This window comes from Ochlerotatus camptorhynchus, unplaced genomic scaffold, assembly GCF_037179485.1.
Source record: "Ochlerotatus camptorhynchus isolate MF236.1 unplaced genomic scaffold, CSIRO-AGI_Acam_v1.1 ptg000091l, whole genome shotgun sequence".
Classification (NCBI taxonomy): Eukaryota; Metazoa; Arthropoda; class Insecta; order Diptera; family Culicidae; genus Ochlerotatus; species Ochlerotatus camptorhynchus.
This window is the reverse complement of record NW_027040581.1, coordinates 712,743-732,002: the sequence shown is the minus strand read 5'-3', so window position 1 is coordinate 732,002 and position 19,260 is coordinate 712,743. Positions and strand designations below refer to the sequence as shown.

At 33.7% G+C, this 19,260-nt stretch overlaps 1 protein-coding gene across 2 annotated transcripts in view; it reads left to right on the top strand.

The window, feature by feature from the left end:
- Positions 1-4,743: 4,743 nt before the first annotated feature.
- LOC135698617 (fibroblast growth factor receptor-like 1) overlaps positions 4,744-19,260 on the top strand; it is a 73,333-nt gene continuing 58,816 nt past the window's right edge. Inside the window, exon 1 of one of the 2 annotated variants that reach the window (XM_065218676.1) lies at positions 4,744-4,829. The gene's annotated coding sequence lies outside the window, so the exon portion shown is untranslated. Of the gene's footprint in view, positions 4,830-5,073; positions 5,336-19,260 lie in introns of those variants that run through there. The other variant, XM_065218675.1, reaches the window with a different exon arrangement.

Sequence of the window (19,260 nt, the reverse complement as noted above, 5' to 3'; positions counted from 1 at the left end):
ACACAATGGTGGGGCAGATAATACGAAAGAGTATTGGGCTTTAGTTCTTCCGAATCGGTGACTTCCTCCATATGTTCTAGCCGATGATACTCCTCGATGAAGTCTGAATATTTACGCTTTCTTAAGCAATGGATTAGCGTTCAGGCGTCGCTCCAGAGCGAGAAAACGACGAGTGGCAATCTCTTTGGAGTTTCCGAGTGTTGAAAGGACTGTCGACCTTTTCGGAAGTTGAACTACGAAACGTCCTGTATCATCCCGAGTAGTTGTAGCTGCAAAATGCGCTTCGCAAAACGTTTCTTCAATGGATAGGGTACTGCTAGATTGACACGACTCTAGTTCCCAAAAGCGTACCAATTGATCTTCGAGCGAACTGATACTGCAGACGTGGACAAAGCTGATTGTGGGTGACGGAGATGAGCCAACCTTACCGGAAACGACCCATCCAAGTACGGTTTTCTGCAGCACTGGTAGATCTGGACCAAGACGTACCAAACCTTCTTCAACGAGTTCATAGTAGACCTCCATCCCAAGTGTCATGTCGATGGGACCAGGTTGATGGAAGGTAGGATCAGCGAAAACGAGATTAACTGGTATGCTCCCCTCTTGGGTGCTCAATGCCCTTGCAGGATCCGAGGATGATCCGAGAGCCGCTGAAAACGACGATTTGATTCCAATTATTACAATTGATGAACACTTGCAGTCAGTCTGGCGAGATTCTTTAAAGCGGGTACTCGTTGGTAACCATAAATTTTGTTTTTTAATGTGTTGAATTATCTTGAAATAAAGAAGTTTTATAACCGAATCAAAAATTTATTGAAATATCTAAATATCACAATAGCGCTGCCGGTGGTGTAAAGGTAAGCATGATTACCTCTCACCTCAGCTGGCCTGGGTTAAATCCCAGTCGGCGCCGCCGGGATGTTCTGAGGCATAACATCTCTTGATCACGCCTTCCTTCGGAAGGGAAGTAAAGTCGTTGGTCCCCGGTTCATGAGTTGATGGGTCGATAGGTAGGGTCCAGGTGTGGGAGCTGCCTCCCTGGCGTCAGTAGCATTGCTGCTCAGCACGAAAAACAGAATCGACGGAAAGCAAATCAAGGAAAAAAAATCACGAAATGAGAGGGATGACCTCGGACGGATCGTTTTTACTTAATGTGCGGAAAATTATGGGTTTGATCCCAAGCTCTCCATCATGGCTCTTCAAATGCATGATCACTAAACAAAATGATTATTTTATATCGAGAGATTAAATGAGTAACACTTAAACAATATATACTTTTGGTTGCATCGCCAAGTTGAGGCGAATCCTAACCGAATACCCTACCCAACCCTCAAATTCCATAGCACTTATGAGGGTGTCGCTAAGTCGGTGGCCTCTCGTTAAGTAAGTACTACATCAACATTTCCCTTCCCTATTACTAGTTATGGTAAAGATGGGCGTGGCCGGGAATAGCGACAGTTATGCTTCTGGTATTCTTATTTAGATTGGAATCAATGTTTAATCCCCAGCATTATACGCGAAAGTAGTCTGACTGAGGATTTCAAAAGAGTCGTGAGTGTCGCTAGTATCCAATCTACGAAGTATATCATAACAACGCTAACGCTAACGTTTTGTTATAAAGGGAAGGGGGAGGAGGTAAACATTTCGTTTTTGTTTTGCGTTACGTAATTAATGGACGCCGCCTTACACAGGTAACAATTTGATGCTTAACAAGTGTTCTTTCAACGATTTTAATTACGTCAAATTTAAGTTGAATAATAGCAACCGGAAGAAAATTATACAGCAATGCAAAATTGTAAACAACAAATGGTAACAGTAAAACATTCCTCTAAATATCAAGTACAGTAAACAAGTGCATATTTCGAAAACACAGAAATACGTCGCCGCAGTCCACTTCTACCTGAAGATATTCCTTAAAAGCACCTCTTCCTTGTCTCTACTGCTTGAGATTAGTAAGATAGGCAGTGAATTTAGAAAAACAAAAATGCCGGTACTGACGACACTTAACAATATTGTGCAATAGATTCATATTCTTCAATCAGGCTATCAAAATATTTGTAGCGCATTGCTGATATGTGGAGTACTGTTAAGCTTAAATAAGCATTGTTCAGTCTTTAGTTCAGCTTGCTTATTGAGGTTGAATTATGGGGATGCAATTCGCTTTATGCACTACTAATCAACTACCGGGGACCCCCGTCAATCTGTACGACACTGCGTGCATATCAACGGGCTTCATTTTTAATTTGAACAACTAATAACCCTACGGCCATCAGAGAAGCGAGCTTCTGGTAACCTTATTTGATGTTTTGTTTTGTTTCTGCGTTCCGTTTCGCAACGTTCAATTTCGCTTTTCTCTGTTCGCACGCAAGTGTGTGTTTTGAATGGTATTATAGTGTAGTGTTCGTGAAATCCGGTTTGGAGAATGTAACCCTCGTCCAGGGTGACAATTATAAACCACCCTTTTGCCGTGTTTGCCATGAGCGTGTGTCTTGTCTGTTATAATTTGTTTTTGTTTTGGTCACACGCTCGGCAACATAATCACCACTGCCTGATATGTAAATATTTTAATTTGTTATTTTCTTTGTAGATTTTATTCGGTTTTTTATGTTGTTAGTTTAGTTAGATTAGAAAAAAAATATCGTTTATTAATGTATCGCGTCTCAAATAAAATTAGGTCCGGTTTCTCCTCCCGCTGCAAAAGAAGGCGAATAACATAAACAGCATAAAAAGTCGAGCGCGGTTGCAGGAGGACGATGGCGTTTTTTTGTTTTTGTGACGTTGTGAAAGAGGAGAACAGTTCGAGCCACCGTGGAGTCTACGCGGGTTTTTTGTTCGGAGACGTTTTTTTTCTTAGTCCCGAGAAAACGGACTTTACCTGGGAAAAGTTTGCCCAGCCGCGACGCGAGTGCCAGTACGCATCTTCCCAGTGCACCGCGAGTGGAAGCCGGCCCCGTGGCTGCGAAAATTAGTGTTGTTGAGTGCAACAGAGTGTCGGATCGCCATTGTGGGAAGCTAAACACTAAGGAGCTAATCGCTTCCCCGGCTAACCACAAAGGATCCGGTAGACACTCGCCGTCCTGACTGCGGTGGCTCAGCCAATAGAGCCAGTCTCGCCACCGCAGTTAATCGTCAAGCAGGACGAAGCAGGCGATACCAGAGGTGAGTTCGCCTGGGCAGAAACACTGCGGTGTCTGCCGGGGTTGCCTACGGCGAGTAGGCAATCCGGTGATTCGTCACCAACGTCACCGGGGGGGGGGGTTCCAACAGACGAGTCCAGCTCATCCCCCTCGCTAAGTGTCAAGGACAGCTGCTAAGCAGCCGAATAAGCAAACCGCTCAGCACAGTCCGTGCTTTGTAGCAGCAGAACCGCCGCCATACCGTCGTCGAAGGGCCCCACCGAAGAGCAGCAGCAGCAACAGCGAGGAGGAGAGGGCAGAGATAAGTAGCGAATAGACGTCTAAAATTGCATTTCTTTTTGTTGTTTTGTCCCACCCAAATCCGAACGTCTTTGGGGGAAGTACCCTTGCTCGAGGCCGCCCCGCCGGGGTAAAATCGGGCCAGCTAAGGGCTGGCAGGTAAGCCGTAGCTTACAAGAACTCAATTTTTAGTTTGCGGTCAGATTACCGGGGGTTCACGGTATATATTCATTCTGGTGTTAATCAGCTTTTTATACCTTAAATCAACCAATAATCAGCTTCTGTTCTCACTGTTCAGCTTGAATTGTTACTTGGGTTCGTCGATTACGTTGAAGATTTATTCTAAATACACCTGGTTGATGATTGAGACAGTTGAATTGGAAACGTCAAAATGAGTACAAAGCCTTGAGCCCTACATTCGCCTTAAGGTGATTCCTTGTAGAGTCCACAAATGGCCGTTACGTAGGCACTTCCACTTTGAATTTTCAATTGTACAAATCACGGAAATCGGTGCCCCATTTCACCTGACATTGTTACTTCATGTATGCTGCTGTTTATCAAACGTGGAGTAACAATTTGAATGTTGCATGTGTTGTAGAAGCTGATATGTGTGCACTCAAAGTTTCGAGGTGTTTCCGAGAATAAGGATGCAACAGCGATTCACCTTAAGCATAGAATAATGCTTATGAAAGTCAGTAGTACTGGAAGTGCTGAATTGAAGCTGATTCAAGGCTATCCACTCATACTTGAGTACATTTTCAGCTAATAGTATTTGGAAATTCGAGAAGTTATTTTGAATCTTCTGAATTCAGCAGCATCGGAGGCAGTTCTTTCAGCTTTCTCGCCACTGGTTCGCATTCAAACATCCATCCACAGCGTGAAACCGTGAAATCATCACCTATTGAGAGGCAGCAATAATCCAGCACGCGAAAATCAATATTTCTGCACGCGTATTTTTATCTCGCCCATTTCTCACACAGAACCCACCTGTGCCGGCATCCTCGAGTTCTCCCATGCAGATTGGCGGGAGGGATTCTACCAAGGTGTTAGATGCCAAGTGCCAGCTGATAATCGGATGCTCAACCGGGCCCTCCTCACGTTTCCACCGATTCAAGCCGTGAATCGTCTGTTTGTATACATTTCCACTGGGGATCGAAGCTGCGGCCTGTGGCGTATTATATTTATCAATAAATTTCCAGTCAATAATAATAAAGTGTGTGAGTTCGCGAGTGCTCGCCTATCCCCCTGAACCGCCCGCACGGAACCGCGAGCAGCGACGACGATGTGTGTTTGTCTATGTTTACGCTGACTTTCAGTCTAATTTTAACCGCCGTCCAGTCGAAACGCGAAATTACGCGGGATTTTTTTCTGTGATTCTGCCAAAATTGGTTCGATTTTTTTGGTTGAGTTAAGGTGCGTGGTGAATTCGCTGGGAAATCATTTGGGGTGGCTTTTGGTTGAAAAAACGGTCAAAGGATCTATTTGGATAAGTGAAAGGCGGCCAAAATGTGAATCAGTGAAGAACTGGTCGTTAGGAGCCGGACCGAAACCAATTAATCGTGGCCAATACATCATATTAGCAATTGTACATTTGGAAATTGGCTTATATGACCAAATGGTCTTCGAAGAAATTTGCGGTAGCCATTTGAGCATAAGGAGAATTGGAATTAACAAGTGATTAAAATTATTAGAGCAAAACTACGAGGATATAAACCTCAAATTAATTGCCATAAAAAATTATACCAGTGAGCCATAAAAGTGAAACCCATAATCCCGTGTTGATTATCCCTAATAATCGTAAAAGAAGATCGCAAACAGCTGCCCGACGACGGGGTGTGATTACGTGTGAAATGGACATCAAATTACTGTTCACCACCTGCCGCAAATGACCGGCCAGGAGGAGATTCCTTCATTGCCAGGTTTGTCGTTGACGTCGTTCCCTTCTTGCAGCAGTTGAAAAGTTAAAAACAATTGGAAAACCAACAGAGAAAAGACCTTACCCATTAAATACCGCCCCGACCCAATGAACCCTTTCCACGCACTCTTCTTCATCCCGAGTGACCCGAGTAAAAATTGTCCTGATCTGCTCCAATCGAACTGACATTGAATGTAAGCTTTTATTCGGGCCAAACCGAGTCAATAAGTGGTGGCAAAAAGTGGCAAACAACACTTCGGAAGCTACGACCACCAGCGGGAGGCCAGCGGCATGTGGTAGTCCTCTGATAACAGTCGAACACAGAACACAGCCGGGGAAGATAACGGCTACGACTTGTACGACGACGACGACGACGACGATGGTTGCAGCTGCCATCGCCGCAGCTATCTCTTATCTATCGGTGGTTATCTATCGATTTTGTGTTTGGAATCATCGTCGGTCGGTAGGTTTCTGCGCTTCCAATATCCTCCACTTTAACCGGCAACCGAACGGAACCTCTCCGTTTGTGGCATTGTGGCTTTACGATGCGGAATTTGTTTGTCCCGCAATACATCTTTTGCCGAGCTTCTGAAGCTGAGTTTGGACGATCCTACTATCTCTAACATCGATAAGCAAGCAAGCGGCGCCAGTGGGATTCGCCTGTGGACTTAATCCGGTTTATTTACTTTTTGGGTTTAGGCAAATCAAAGTGAATCTTTCGATGCGGTTTAACGGTGTCAAGCTCAAACTGAAGCAAATGTGGCTTCCAGTGCTGTTATGGTAAATTTAGAGGACCCAAGAAATGTTCTCGACGATTTCCTGAAGTTATCGAAATTTTCCGCAAATTATCAGACCTCCTATAGGGTCTTTGAAATTTTTCGGATGTTTATAAAGCTGCCCGTAAGATCTCGAAACTGCCTTGAAGTTCATGTAAATTTCATGAAGATATCCAAACTTTTGTAAAATTCTCTATTGTCCCGTACAGGAAAGTTCATGACATTCTTTGGACCAAACATTAATTCGGCTTCCCTGAAGTCTGCAGTATTTCTTAAAAGTTACCATAGTTTTCCTAAAGTTAATGCCTCAATGTTTTGATCATCCCGGAAATTGCCTCATTTTTTTCCTAATGTTCATGGAGTTTTCCTGAAGTTCCCTCAATTTTTGTGGAATGTTCAGAACTTCCTAGAATATTTAGAACTTCCCTGAAAATATCAAAACAGATCTTAAGACCCTCAAACAGAATTGCTCTGAGGTTCTTTGATCCCTAATGTTCTCGGAATTTCTCTGTAGTTTCTGCGATTTTCCTGAAGATTTAGATACTGTGTTTCCTTGGAGTTCTCTGAACTTCTGTGAAATTCTTGAAATTCTTCCGACATTTTCTCAAGTTTTCTGGACTTCATAAATGTCGGGAACTTCTCAAACCTTCTTTCTATTTTCCTGAAAATCCAATGAACTGCCCTGACGTTCTCACCATACATGAAACTGCCCACCAAAGTTTGAAAGCTTTATAGAGGTTTCATAGCATTCTATAAGTCTTAATTATGATCTACAGAAATCAGTCAACAGAAATCAGAATTAAAAAATCAAGAATCAGAAACCAGTAATCAGAAATCAGAAATCAGTAATCAGAAATCAGAAATCAGAAACCAGTAATCAGCAATCAGATATCAGAAAACAGAAATCAGAAATCAATAATCAGTAATCAGAAATCAGAAATCAGAAATCAGAAATCAGAAATCAGAAATCAGAAATCAGATATCAGAAATCAGAAATCAGAAATCAGAAATCAGAAATCAGAAATCAGAAATCAAGAATCAGAAATTAGTAATCAGTAATCAGTAATCAGAAACCAGAAATTAGTAATAAGAAATCAGTAATCAAAAATCAGTTATTAGAAATCAGTAATCAAAAATCAGAAATCAGTAATCAGTAATCAGAAATCAGAAATCAGTAATCAGAAATCAGAAATCAGAAATCAGAAATCAGTCATCAGTCATCATTCATCAGAAATCAGAAATCAGAAATAAGAAATTAGTAAACCTAAATCAGTAATCCTAAATCAGTAATCAGAAATCAGTAATCAGAAATCAGAAATCAGTAATCAGAAATCAGAAATCAGAAATCAGAAATCAGAAATCAGAAATCAGAAATCAGAAATCAGAAATCAGAAATCAGAAATCAGAAATCAGAAATCAGAAATCAGTAATCAGAAATCAGAAATCAGAAATCAGAAATCAGAAATCAGAAATCAGAAATCAGAAATCAGAAATCAGAAATCAGAAATCAGAAATCAGAAATCAGAAATCAGAAATCAGAAATCAGAAATCAGAAATCAGAAATCAGAAATCAGAAATCAGAAATCAGAAATCAGAAATCAGAAATCAGAAATCAGAAATCAGAAATCAGAAATCAGAAATCAGAAATCAGTAATCAGAAATCAGAAATCAGAAACCAGTAATCAGCAATCAGATATCAGAAAACAGAAATCAGAAATCAATAATCAGTAATCAGAAATCAGAAATCAGAAATCAGAAATCAGAAATCAGAAATCAGAAATCAGAAATCAGAAATCAGAAATCAGAAATCAGAAATCAGAAATCAGAAATCAGAAATCAGAAATCAGAAATCAGAAATCAGAAATCAGAAATCAGAAATCAGAAATCAGAAATCAGAAATCAGAAATCAGAAATCAGAAATCAGAAATCAGAAATCAGAAATCAGAAATCAGAAATCAGAAATCAGAAATCAGAAATCAGAAATCAGAAATCAGAAATCAGAAATCAGAAATCAGAAATCAGAAATCAGAAATCAGAAATCAGTAATCAGAAATCAGAAATCAGAAATCAGTAATCAGCAATCAGATATCAGAAAACAGAAATCAGAAATCAATAATCAGTAATCAGAAATCAGAAATCAGAAATCAGAAATCAGAAATCAGAAATCAGAAATCAGATATCAGAAATCAGAAATCAGAAATCAGAAATCAGAAATCAGAAATCAGAAATCAAGAATCAGAAATTAGTAATCAGTAATCAGTAATCAGAAACCAGAAATTAGTAATAAGAAATCAGTAATCAAAAATCAGTTATTAGAAATCAGTAATCAAAAATCAGAAATCAGTAATCAGTAATCAGAAATCAGAAATCAGTAATCAGAAATCAGAAATCAGAAATCAGAAATCAGTCATCAGTCATCATTCATCAGAAATCAGAAATCAGAAATAAGAAATTAGTAAACCTAAATCAGTAATCCTAAATCAGTAATCAGAAATCAGTAATCAGAAATCAGAAATCAGTAATCAGAAATCAGAAATCAGAAATCAGAAATCAGAAATCAGAAATCAGAAATCAGAAATCAGAAATCAGAAATCAGAAATCAGAAATCAGAAATCAGAAATCAGAAATCAGAAATCAGAAATCAGTAATCAGAAATCAGAAATCAGAAATCAGAAATCAGAAATCAGAAATCAGAAATCAGAAATCAGAAATCAGAAATCAGAAATCAGAAATCAGAAATCAGAAATCAGAAATCAGAAATCAGAAATCAGAAATCAGAAATCAGAAATCAGAAATCAGAAATCAGAAATCAGAAATCAGAAATCAGAAATCAGAAATCAGAAATCAGAAATCAGAAATCAGAAATCAGAAATCAGAAATCAGAAATCAGAAATCAGAAATCAGAAATCAGAAATCAGAAATCAGAAATCAGAAATCAGAAATCAGAAATCAGAAATCAGAAATCAGAAATCAGAAATCAGAAATCAGAAATCAGAAATCAGAAATCAGAAATCAGAAATCAGAAATCAGAAATCAGAAATCAGAAATCAGAAATCAGAAATCAGAAATCAGAAATCAGAAATCAGAAATCAGAAATCAGAAATCAGAAATCAGAAATCAGAAATCAGAAATCAGAAATCAGAAATCAGAAATCAGAAATCAGAAATCAGAAATCAGAAATCAGAAATCAGAAATCAGAAATCAGAAATCAGAAATCAGAAATCAGAAATCAGAAATCAGAAATCAGAAATCAGAAATCAGAAATCAGAAATCAGAAATCAGAAATCAGAAATCAGAAATCAGAAATCAGAAATCAGAAATCAGAAATCAGAAATCAGAAATCAGAAATCAGAAATCAGAAATCAGAAATCAGAAATCAGAAATCAGAAATCAGAAATCAGAAATCAGAAATCAGAAATCAGAAATCAGAAATCAGAAATCAGAAATCAGAAATCAGAAATCAGAAATCAGAAATCAGAAATCAGAAATCAGAAATCAGAAATCAGAAATCAGAAATCAGAAATCAGAAATCAGAAATCAGAAATCAGAAATCAGAAATCAGAAATCAGAAATCAGAAATCAGAAATCAGAAATCAGAAATCAGAAATCAGAAATCAGAAATCAGAAATCAGAAATCAGAAATCAGAAATCAGAAATCAGAAATCAGAAATCAGAAATCAGAAATCAGAAATCAGAAATCAGAAATCAGAAATCAGAAATCAGAAATCAGAAATCAGAAATCAGAAATCAGAAATCAGAAATCAGAAATCAGAAATCAGAAATCAGAAATCAGAAATCAGAAATCAGAAATCAGAAATCAGAAATCAGAAATCAGAAATCAGAAATCAGAAATCAGAAATCAGAAATCAGAAATCAGAAATCAGAAATCAGAAATCAGAAATCAGAAATCAGAAATCAGAAATCAGAAATCAGAAATCAGAAATCAGAAATCAGAAATCAGAAATCAGAAATCAAAAATCAGAAATCAAAAATCAGAAATCAGAAACCAGTAATCAGCAATCAGATATCAGAAAACAGCAATCAGAAATCAATAATCAGTAATCAGAAATCAGAAATCAGAAATCAGAAATCAGAAATCAGAAATCAGAAATCAGAAATCAGAAATCAGAAATCAGAAATCAGAAATCAGAAATCAGAAATCAGAAATCAGAAATCAGAAATCAGAAATCAGAAATCAGAAATCAGAAATCAGAAATCAGAAATCAGAAATCAGAAATCAGAAATCAGAAATCAGAAATCAGAAATCAGAAATCAGAAATCAGAAATCAGAAATCAGAAATCAGAAATCAGAAATCAGAAATCAAGAATCAGAAATTAGTAATCAGAAATTAGTAATCAGTAATCAGAAACCAGAAATTAGTAATCAGTTATCAGTTATCAGTTATCAGAAATCAGAAATCAGTAATCAGAAATCAGTAATCAGAAATCAGAAATCAGTAATCAGAAATCAGAAATCAGAAATCAGAAATCAGAAATCAGAAATCAGAAATCAGAAATCAGAAATCAGAAATCAGAAATCAGAAATCAGAAATCAGAAATCAGAAATCAGAAATCAGAAATCAGAAATCAGAAATCAGAAATCAGAAATCAGAAATCAGAAATCAGAAATCAGAAATCAGAAATCAGAAATCAGAAATCAGAAATCAGAAATCAGAAATCAGAAATCAGAAATCAGAAATCAGAAATCAGAAATCAGAAATCAGAAATCAGAAATCAGAAATCAGAAATCAGAAATCAGAAATCAGAAATCAGAAATCAGAAATCAGAAATCAGAAATCAGAAATCAGAAATCAGAAATCAGAAATCAGAAATCAGAAATCAGAAATCAGAAATCAGTCATCAGTCATCATTCATCAGAAATCAGAAATCAGAAATCAGAAATAAGAAATTAGTAAACCTAAATCAGTAATCCTAAATCAGTAATCAGAAATCAGTAATCAGAAATCAGAAATCAGTAATCAGAGATCAGAAAATTATCAGAAATCAGAAATCAGAAATCAGAAATCAGAAATCAGAAATCAGAAATCAGAAATCAGAAATCAGAAATCAGAAATCAGAAATCAGAAATCAGAAATCAGAAACCAGAAATTAGTAATAAGAAATCAGTAATCAAAAATCAAAAATCAGTTATTAGAAATCAGTAATCAAAAATCAGAAATCAGAAATCAGAAATCAGAAATCAGAAATCAGAAATCAGAAATCAGAAATCAGAAATCAGAAATCAATCATCAGTCATCATTCATCAGACATCAGAAATCAGAAATAAGAAATTAGTAATCCTAAATCAGTAATCCTAAATCAGTAATCAGAAATCAGTAATCAGAAATCAGAAATCAGAAATCAGAAATCAGAAATCAGAAATCAGAAATCAGAAATCAGAAATTAGAAATCAAGAATCAGAAATTAGTAATCAGTAATCAGAAACCAGAAATTAGTAATAAGAAATCAGTAATCAAAAATCAAAAATCAGTTATTAGAAATCAGTAATCAAAAATCAGAAATCAGTAATCAGTAATCAGAAATCAGAAATCAGAAATCAGAAATCAGAAATCAGAAATCAGAAATCAGAAATCAGAAATCAGTCATCAGTCATCATTCATCAGAAATCAGAAATCAGAAATAAGAAATTAGTAATCCTAAATCAGTAATCCTAAATCAGTAATCAGAAATCAGTAATCAGAAATCAGAAATCAGAAATCAGAAATCAGAAATCAGAAATCAGAAATCAGAAATCAGAAATCAGAAATCAGAAATCAGAAATCAGAAATCAGAAATCAGAAATCAGAAATCAGAAATCAGAAATCAGAAATCAGAAATCAGAAATCAGAAATCAGAAATCAGAAATCAGAAATCAGAAATCAGAAATCAGAAATCAGAAATCAGAAATCAGAAATCAGAAATCAGAAATCAGAAATCAGAAATCAGAAATCAGAAATCAGAAATCAGAAATCAGAAATCAGAAATCAGAAATCAGAAATCAGAAATCAGAAATCAGAAATCAGAAATCAGAAATCAGAAATCAGAAATCAGAAATCAGAAACCAGTAATCAGCAATCAGATATCAGAAAACAGCAATCAGAAATCAATAATCAGTAATCAGAAATCAGAAATCAGAAATCAGAAATCAGAAATCAGAAATCAGAAATCAGAAATCAGAAATCAGAAATCAGAAATCAGAAATCAGAAATCAGAAATCAAGAATCAGAAATTAGTAATCAGTAATCAGAAACCAGAAATTAGTAATAAGAAATCAGTAATCAAAAATCAGTTATTAGAAATCAGTAATCAAAATCAGAAATCAGTAATCAGTAATCAGAAATCAGTAATAAGTTATCAGAAATCAGAAATCAGAAATCAGAAATCAGAAATCAGAAATCAGAAATCAGAAATCAGAAATCAGAAATCAGAAATCAGAAATCAGAAATCAGAAATCAGAAATCAGAAATCAGAAATCAGAAATCAGAAATCAGAAATCAGAAATCAGAAATCAGAAATCAGAAATCAGAAATCAGAAATCAGAAATCAGAAATCAGAAATCAGAAATCAGAAATCAGAAACCAGTAATCAGCAATCAGATATCAGAAAACAGCAATCAGAAATCAATAATCAGTAATCAGAAATCAGAAATCAGAAATCAGAAATCAGAAATCAGAAATCAGAAATCAGAAATCAGAAATCAGTAATATGAAATCAGTAATCAGACATCACTAATCAGTAATCAGAAATCAGAAATCAGAAATCAGAAATCAGAAATCAGAAATCAGAAATCAGAAATCAGAAATCAGAAATCAGAAATCAGAAATCAGAAATCAGAAATCAGAAATCAGAAATCAGAAATCAGAAATCAGAAATCAGAAATCAGAAATCAGAAATCAGAAATCAGAAATCAGAAATCAGTCATCAGTCATCATTCATCAGAAATCAGAAATCAGAAATAAGAAATTAGTAAACCTAAATCAGTAATCCTAAATCAGTAATCAGAAATCAGTAATCAGAAATCAGAAATCAGTAATCAGAAATCAGAAATCAGAAATCAGAAATCAGAAATCAGAAATCAGAAATCAGAAATCAGAAATCAGAAATCAGAAATCAGAAATCAGAAATCAGAAATCAGAAATCAGAAATCAGAAATCAGAAATCAGAAATCAGAAATCAGAAATCAGAAATCAGAAATCAGAAATCAGAAATCAGAAATCAGAAATCAGAAATCAGAAATCAGAAATCAGAAATCAGAAATCAGAAATCAGAAATCAGAAATCAGAAATCAGAAATCAGAAATCAGAAATCAGAAATCAGAAATCAGAAATCAGAAATCAGAAATCAGAAATCAGAAATCAGAAATCAGAAATCAGAAATCAGAAATCAGAAATCAGAAATCAGAAATCAGAAATCAGAAATCAGAAATCAGAAATCAGAAATCAGAAATCAGAAATCAGAAATCAGAAATCAGAAATCAGAAATCAGAAATCAGAAATCAGAAATCAGAAATCAGAAATCAGAAATCAGAAATCAGAAATCAGAAATCAGAAATCAGAAATCAGAAATCAGAAATCAGAAATCAGAAATCAGAAATCAGAAATCAGAAATCAGAAATCAGAAATCAGAAATCAGAAATCAGAAATCAGAAATCAGAAATCAGAAATCAGAAATCAGAAATCAGAAATCAGAAATCAGAAATCAGAAATCAGAAATCAGAAATCAGAAATCAGAAATCAGAAATCAGAAATCAGAAATCAGAAATCAGAAATCAGAAATCAGAAATCAGAAATCAGAAATCAAGAATCAGAAATTAGTAATCAGAAATTAGTAATCAGTAATCAGAAACCAGAAATTAGTAATCAGTTATCAGTTATCAGTTATCAGAAATCAGAAATCAGAAATCAGAAATCAGAAATTAGTAATCAGAAATTAGTAATCAGTAATCAGAAACCAGAAATTAGTAATCAGTTATCAGTTATCAGTTATCAGTTATCAGAAATCAGTAATCAGAAATCAGTAATCAGAAATCAGAAATCAGTAATCAGAAATCAGAAATCAGAAATCAGAAATCAGAAATCAGAAATCAGAAATCAGAAATCAGTAATCAGAAATCAGAAATCAGAAATCAGAAATCAGAAATCAGAAATCAGAAATCAGAAATCAGAAATCAGAAATCAGAAATCAGAAATCAGAAATCAGAAATCAGAAATCAGAAATCAGAAATCAGAAATCAGAAATCAGAAATCAGAAATCAGAAATCAGAAATCAGAAATCAGAAATCAGAAATCAGAAATCAGAAATCAGAAATCAGAAATCAGAAATCAGAAATCAGAAATCAGAAATCAGAAATCAGAAATCAGAAATCAGAAATCAGAAATCAGAAATCAGAAATCAGAAATCAGAAATCAGAAATCAGAAATCAGAAATCAGAAATCAGAAATCAGAAATCAGAAATCAGAAATCAGAAATCAGAAATCAGAAATCAGAAATCAGAAATCAGAAATCAGAAATCAGAAATCAGAAATCAGAAATCAGAAATCAGAAATCAGAAATCAGAAATCAGAAATCAGAAATCAGAAATCAGAAATCAGAAATCAGAAATCAGAAATCAGAAATCAGAAATCAGAAATCAGAAATCAGAAATCAGAAATCAGAAATCAGAAATCAGAAATCAGAAATCAGAAATCAGAAATCAGAAATCAGAAATCAGAAATCAGAAATCAGAAATCAGAAATCAGAAATCAGAAATCAGAAATCAGAAATCAGAAATCAGAAATCAGAAATCAGAAATCAGAAATCAGAAATCAGAAATCAGAAATCAGAAATCAGAAATCAGAAATCAGAAATCAGAAATCAGAAATCAGAAATCAGAAATCAGAAATCAGAAATCAGAAATCAGAAATCAGAAATCAGAAATCAGAAATCAGAAATCAGAAATCAGAAATCAGAAATCAGAAATCAGAAATCAGAAATCAGAAATCAGAAATCAGAAATCAGAAATCAGAAATCAGAAATCAGAAATAAGAAATCAGAAATAAGAAATCAGAAATCAGAAATCAGAAATCAGAAATCAGAAATCAGAAATCAGAAATCAGAAATCAGAAATCAGAAATCAGAAATCAGAAATCAGAAATCAGAAATCAGAAATCAGAAATCAGAAATCAGAAATCAGAAATCAGAAATCAGAAATCAGAAATCAGAAATCAGAAATCAGAAATCAGAAATCAGAAATCAGAAATCAGAAATCAGAAATCAGAAATCAGAAATCAGAAATCAGAAATCAGAAATCAGAAATCAGAAATCAGAAATCAGAAATCAGAAATCAGAAATCAGAAATCAGAAATCAGAAATCAGAAATCAGAAATCAGAAATCAGAAATCAGAAATCAGAAATCAGAAATCAGAAATCAGAAATCAGAAATCAGAAATCAGAAATCAGAAATCAGAAATCAGAAATCAGAAATCAGAAATCAGAAATCAGAAATCAGAAATCAGAAATCAGAAATCAGAAATCAGAAATCAGAAATCAGAAATCAGAAATCAGAAATCAGAAATCAGAAATCAGAAATCAGAAATCAGAAATCAGAAATCAGAAATCAGAAATCAGAAATCAGAAATCAGAAATCAGAAATCAGAAATCAGAAATCAGAAATCAGAAATCAGAAATCAGAAATCAGAAATCAGAAATCAGAAATCAGAAATCAGAAATCAGAAATCAGAAATCAGAATTCAGAATTCAGAAATCAGAAATCAGAAATCAGAAATCAGAAATCAGAAATCAGAAATCAGAAATCAGAAATCAGAAATCAGAAATCAGAAATCAGAAATCAGAAATCAGAAATCAGAAATCAGAAATCAGAAATCAGAAATCAGAAATCAGAAATCAGAAATCAGAAATCAGAAATCAGAAATCAGAAATCAGAAATCAGAAATCAGAAATCAGAAATCAGAAATCAGAAATCAGAAATCAGAAATCAGAAATCAGAAATCAGAAATCAGAAATCAGAAATCAGAAATCAGAAATCAGAAATCAGAAATCAGAAATCAGAAATCAGAAATCAGAAATCAGAAATCAGAAATCAGAAATCAGAAATCAGAAATCAGAAATCAGAAATCAGAAATCAGAAATCAGAAATCAGAAATCAGAAATCAGAAATCAGAAATCAGAAATCAGAAATCAGAAATCAGAAATCAGAAATCAGAAATCAGAAATCAGAAATCAGAAATCAGAAATCAGAAATCAGAAATCAGAAATCAGAAATCAGAAATCAGAAATCAGAAATCAGAAATCAGAAATCAGAAATCAGAAATCAGAAATCAGAAATCAGAAATCAGAAATCAGAAACCAGAAATTAGTAATAAGAAATCAGTAATCAAAAATCAAAAATCAGTTATTAGAAATCAGTAATCAAAAATCAGAAATCAGAAATCAGAAATCAGAAATCAGAAATCAGAAATCAGAAATCAGAAATCAGAAATCAGTCATCAGTCATCATTCATCAGACATCAGAAATCAGAAATAAGAAATTAGTAATCCTAAATCAGTAATCCTAAATCAGTAATCAGAAATCAGTAATCAGAAATCAGAAATCAGAAATCAGAAATCAGAAATCAGAAATCAGAAATCAGAAATCAGAAATTAGAAATCAAGAATCAGAAATTAGTAATCAGTAATCAGAAACCAGAAATTAGTAATAAGAAATCAGTAATCAAAAATCAAAAATCAGTTATTAGAAATCAGTAATCAAAAATCAGAAATCAGTAATCAGTAATCAGAAATCAGAAATCAGAAATCAGAAATCAGAAATCAGAAATCAGAAATCAGAAATCAGAAATTAGAAATCAGAAATCAGTCATCAGTCATCATTCATCAGAAATCAGAAATCAGAAATAAGAAATTAGTAATCCTAAATCAGTAATCCTAAATCAGTAATCAGAAATCAGTAATCAGAAATCAGAAATCAGAAATCAGAAATCAGAAATCAGAAATCAGAAATCAGAAATCAGAAATCAGAAATCAGAAATCAGAAATCAGAAATCAGAAATCAGAAATCAGAAATCAGAAATCAGAAATCAGAAATCAGAAATCAGAAATCAGAAATCAGAAATCAGAAATCAGAAATCAGAAATCAGAAATCAGAAATCAGAAATCAGAAATCAGAAATCAGAAATCAGAAATCAGAAATCAGAAATCAGAAATCAGAAATCAGAAATCAGAAATCAGAAATCAGAAATCAGAAATCAGAAATCAGAAATCAGAAATCAGAAATCAGAAATCAGAAATCAGAAATCAGAAATCAGAAATCAGAAATCAGAAATCAGAAATCAGAAATCAGAAATCAGAAATCAGAAATCAGAAATCAGAAATCAGAAATCAGAAACCAGTAATCAGCAATCAGATATCAGAAAACAGCAATCAGAAATCAATAATCAGTAATCAGAAATCAGAAATCAGAAATCAGAAATCAGAAATCAGAAATCAGAAATCAGAAATCAGAAATCAGAAATCAGAAATCAGAAATCAGAAATCAGAAATCAAGAATCAGAAATTAGTAATCAGTAATCAGAAACCAGAAATTAGTAATAAGAAATCAGAAATCAGTTATTAGAAATCAGTAATCAAAATCAGAAATCAGTAATCAGTAATCAGAAATCAGTAATAAGTTATCAGAAATCAGAAATCAGAAATCAGAAATCAGAAATCAGAAATCAGAAATCAGAAATCAGAAATCAGAAATCAGAAATCAGAAATCAGAAATCAGAAATCAGAAATCAGAAATCAGAAATCAGAAATCAGAAATCAGAAATCAGAAATCAGAAATCAGAAATCAGAAATCAGAAATCAGAAATCAGAAATCAGAAATCAGAAATCAGAAATCAGAAATCAGAAATCAGAAATCAGAAATCAGAAATCAGAAATCAGAAATCAGAAATCAGAAATCAGAAATCAGAAATCAGAAATCAGAAATCAGAAATCAGAAATCAGAAATCAGAAATCAGAAATCAGAAATCAGAAATCAGAAATCAGAAACCAGTAATCAGCAATCAGATATCAGAAAACAGCAATCAGAAATCAATAATCAGTAATCAGAAATCAGAAATCAGAAATCAGAAATCAGAAATCAGAAATCAGAAATCAGAAATCAGAAATCAGAAATCAGAAATCAGAAATCAGAAATCAGAAATCAAGAATCAGAAATTAGTAATCAGTAATCAGAAACCAGAAATTAGTAATAAGAAATCAGTAATCAAAAATCAGTTATTAGAAATCAGTAATCAAAATCAGAAATCAGTAATCAGTAATCAGAAATCAGTAATAAGTTATCAGAAATCAGAAATCAGAAATCAGAAATCAGAAATCAGAAATCAGAAATCAGAAATCAGAAATCAGAAATCAGAAATCAGAAATCAGAAATCAGAAATCAGAAATCAGAAATCAGAAATCAGAAATCAGAAATCAGAAATCAGAAATCAGAAATCAGAAATCAGAAATCAGAAATCAGAAATCAGAAATCAGAAATCAGAAATCAGAAATCAGAAATCAGAAATCAGAAATCAGAAATCAGAAATCAGAAACCAGTAATCAGCAATCAGATATCAGAAAACAGCAATCAGAAATCAATAATCAGTAATCAGAAATCAGAAATCAGAAATCAGAAATCAGAAATCAGAAATCAGAAATCAGAAATCAGAAATCAGTAATATGAAATCAGTAATCAGACATCACTAATCAGTAATCAGAAATCAGAAATCAGAAATCAGAAATCAGAAATCAGAAATCAGAAATCAGAAATCAGAAATCAGAAATCAGAAATCAGAAATCAGAAATCAGAAATCAGAAATCAGAAATCAGAAATCAGAAATCAGAAATCAGAAATCAGAAATCAGAAATCAGAAATCAGAAATCAGAAATCAGAAATCAGAAATCAGTCATCAGTCATCATTCATCAGAAATCAGAAATCAGAAATAAGAAATTAGAAAACCTAAATCAGTAATCCTAAATCAGTAATCAGAAATCAGTAATCAGAAATCAGAAATCAGTAATCAGAAATCAGAAATCAGAAATCAGAAATCAGAAATCAGAAATCAGAAATCAGAAATCAGAAATCAGAAATCAGAAATCAGAAATCAGAAATCAGAAATCAGAAATCAG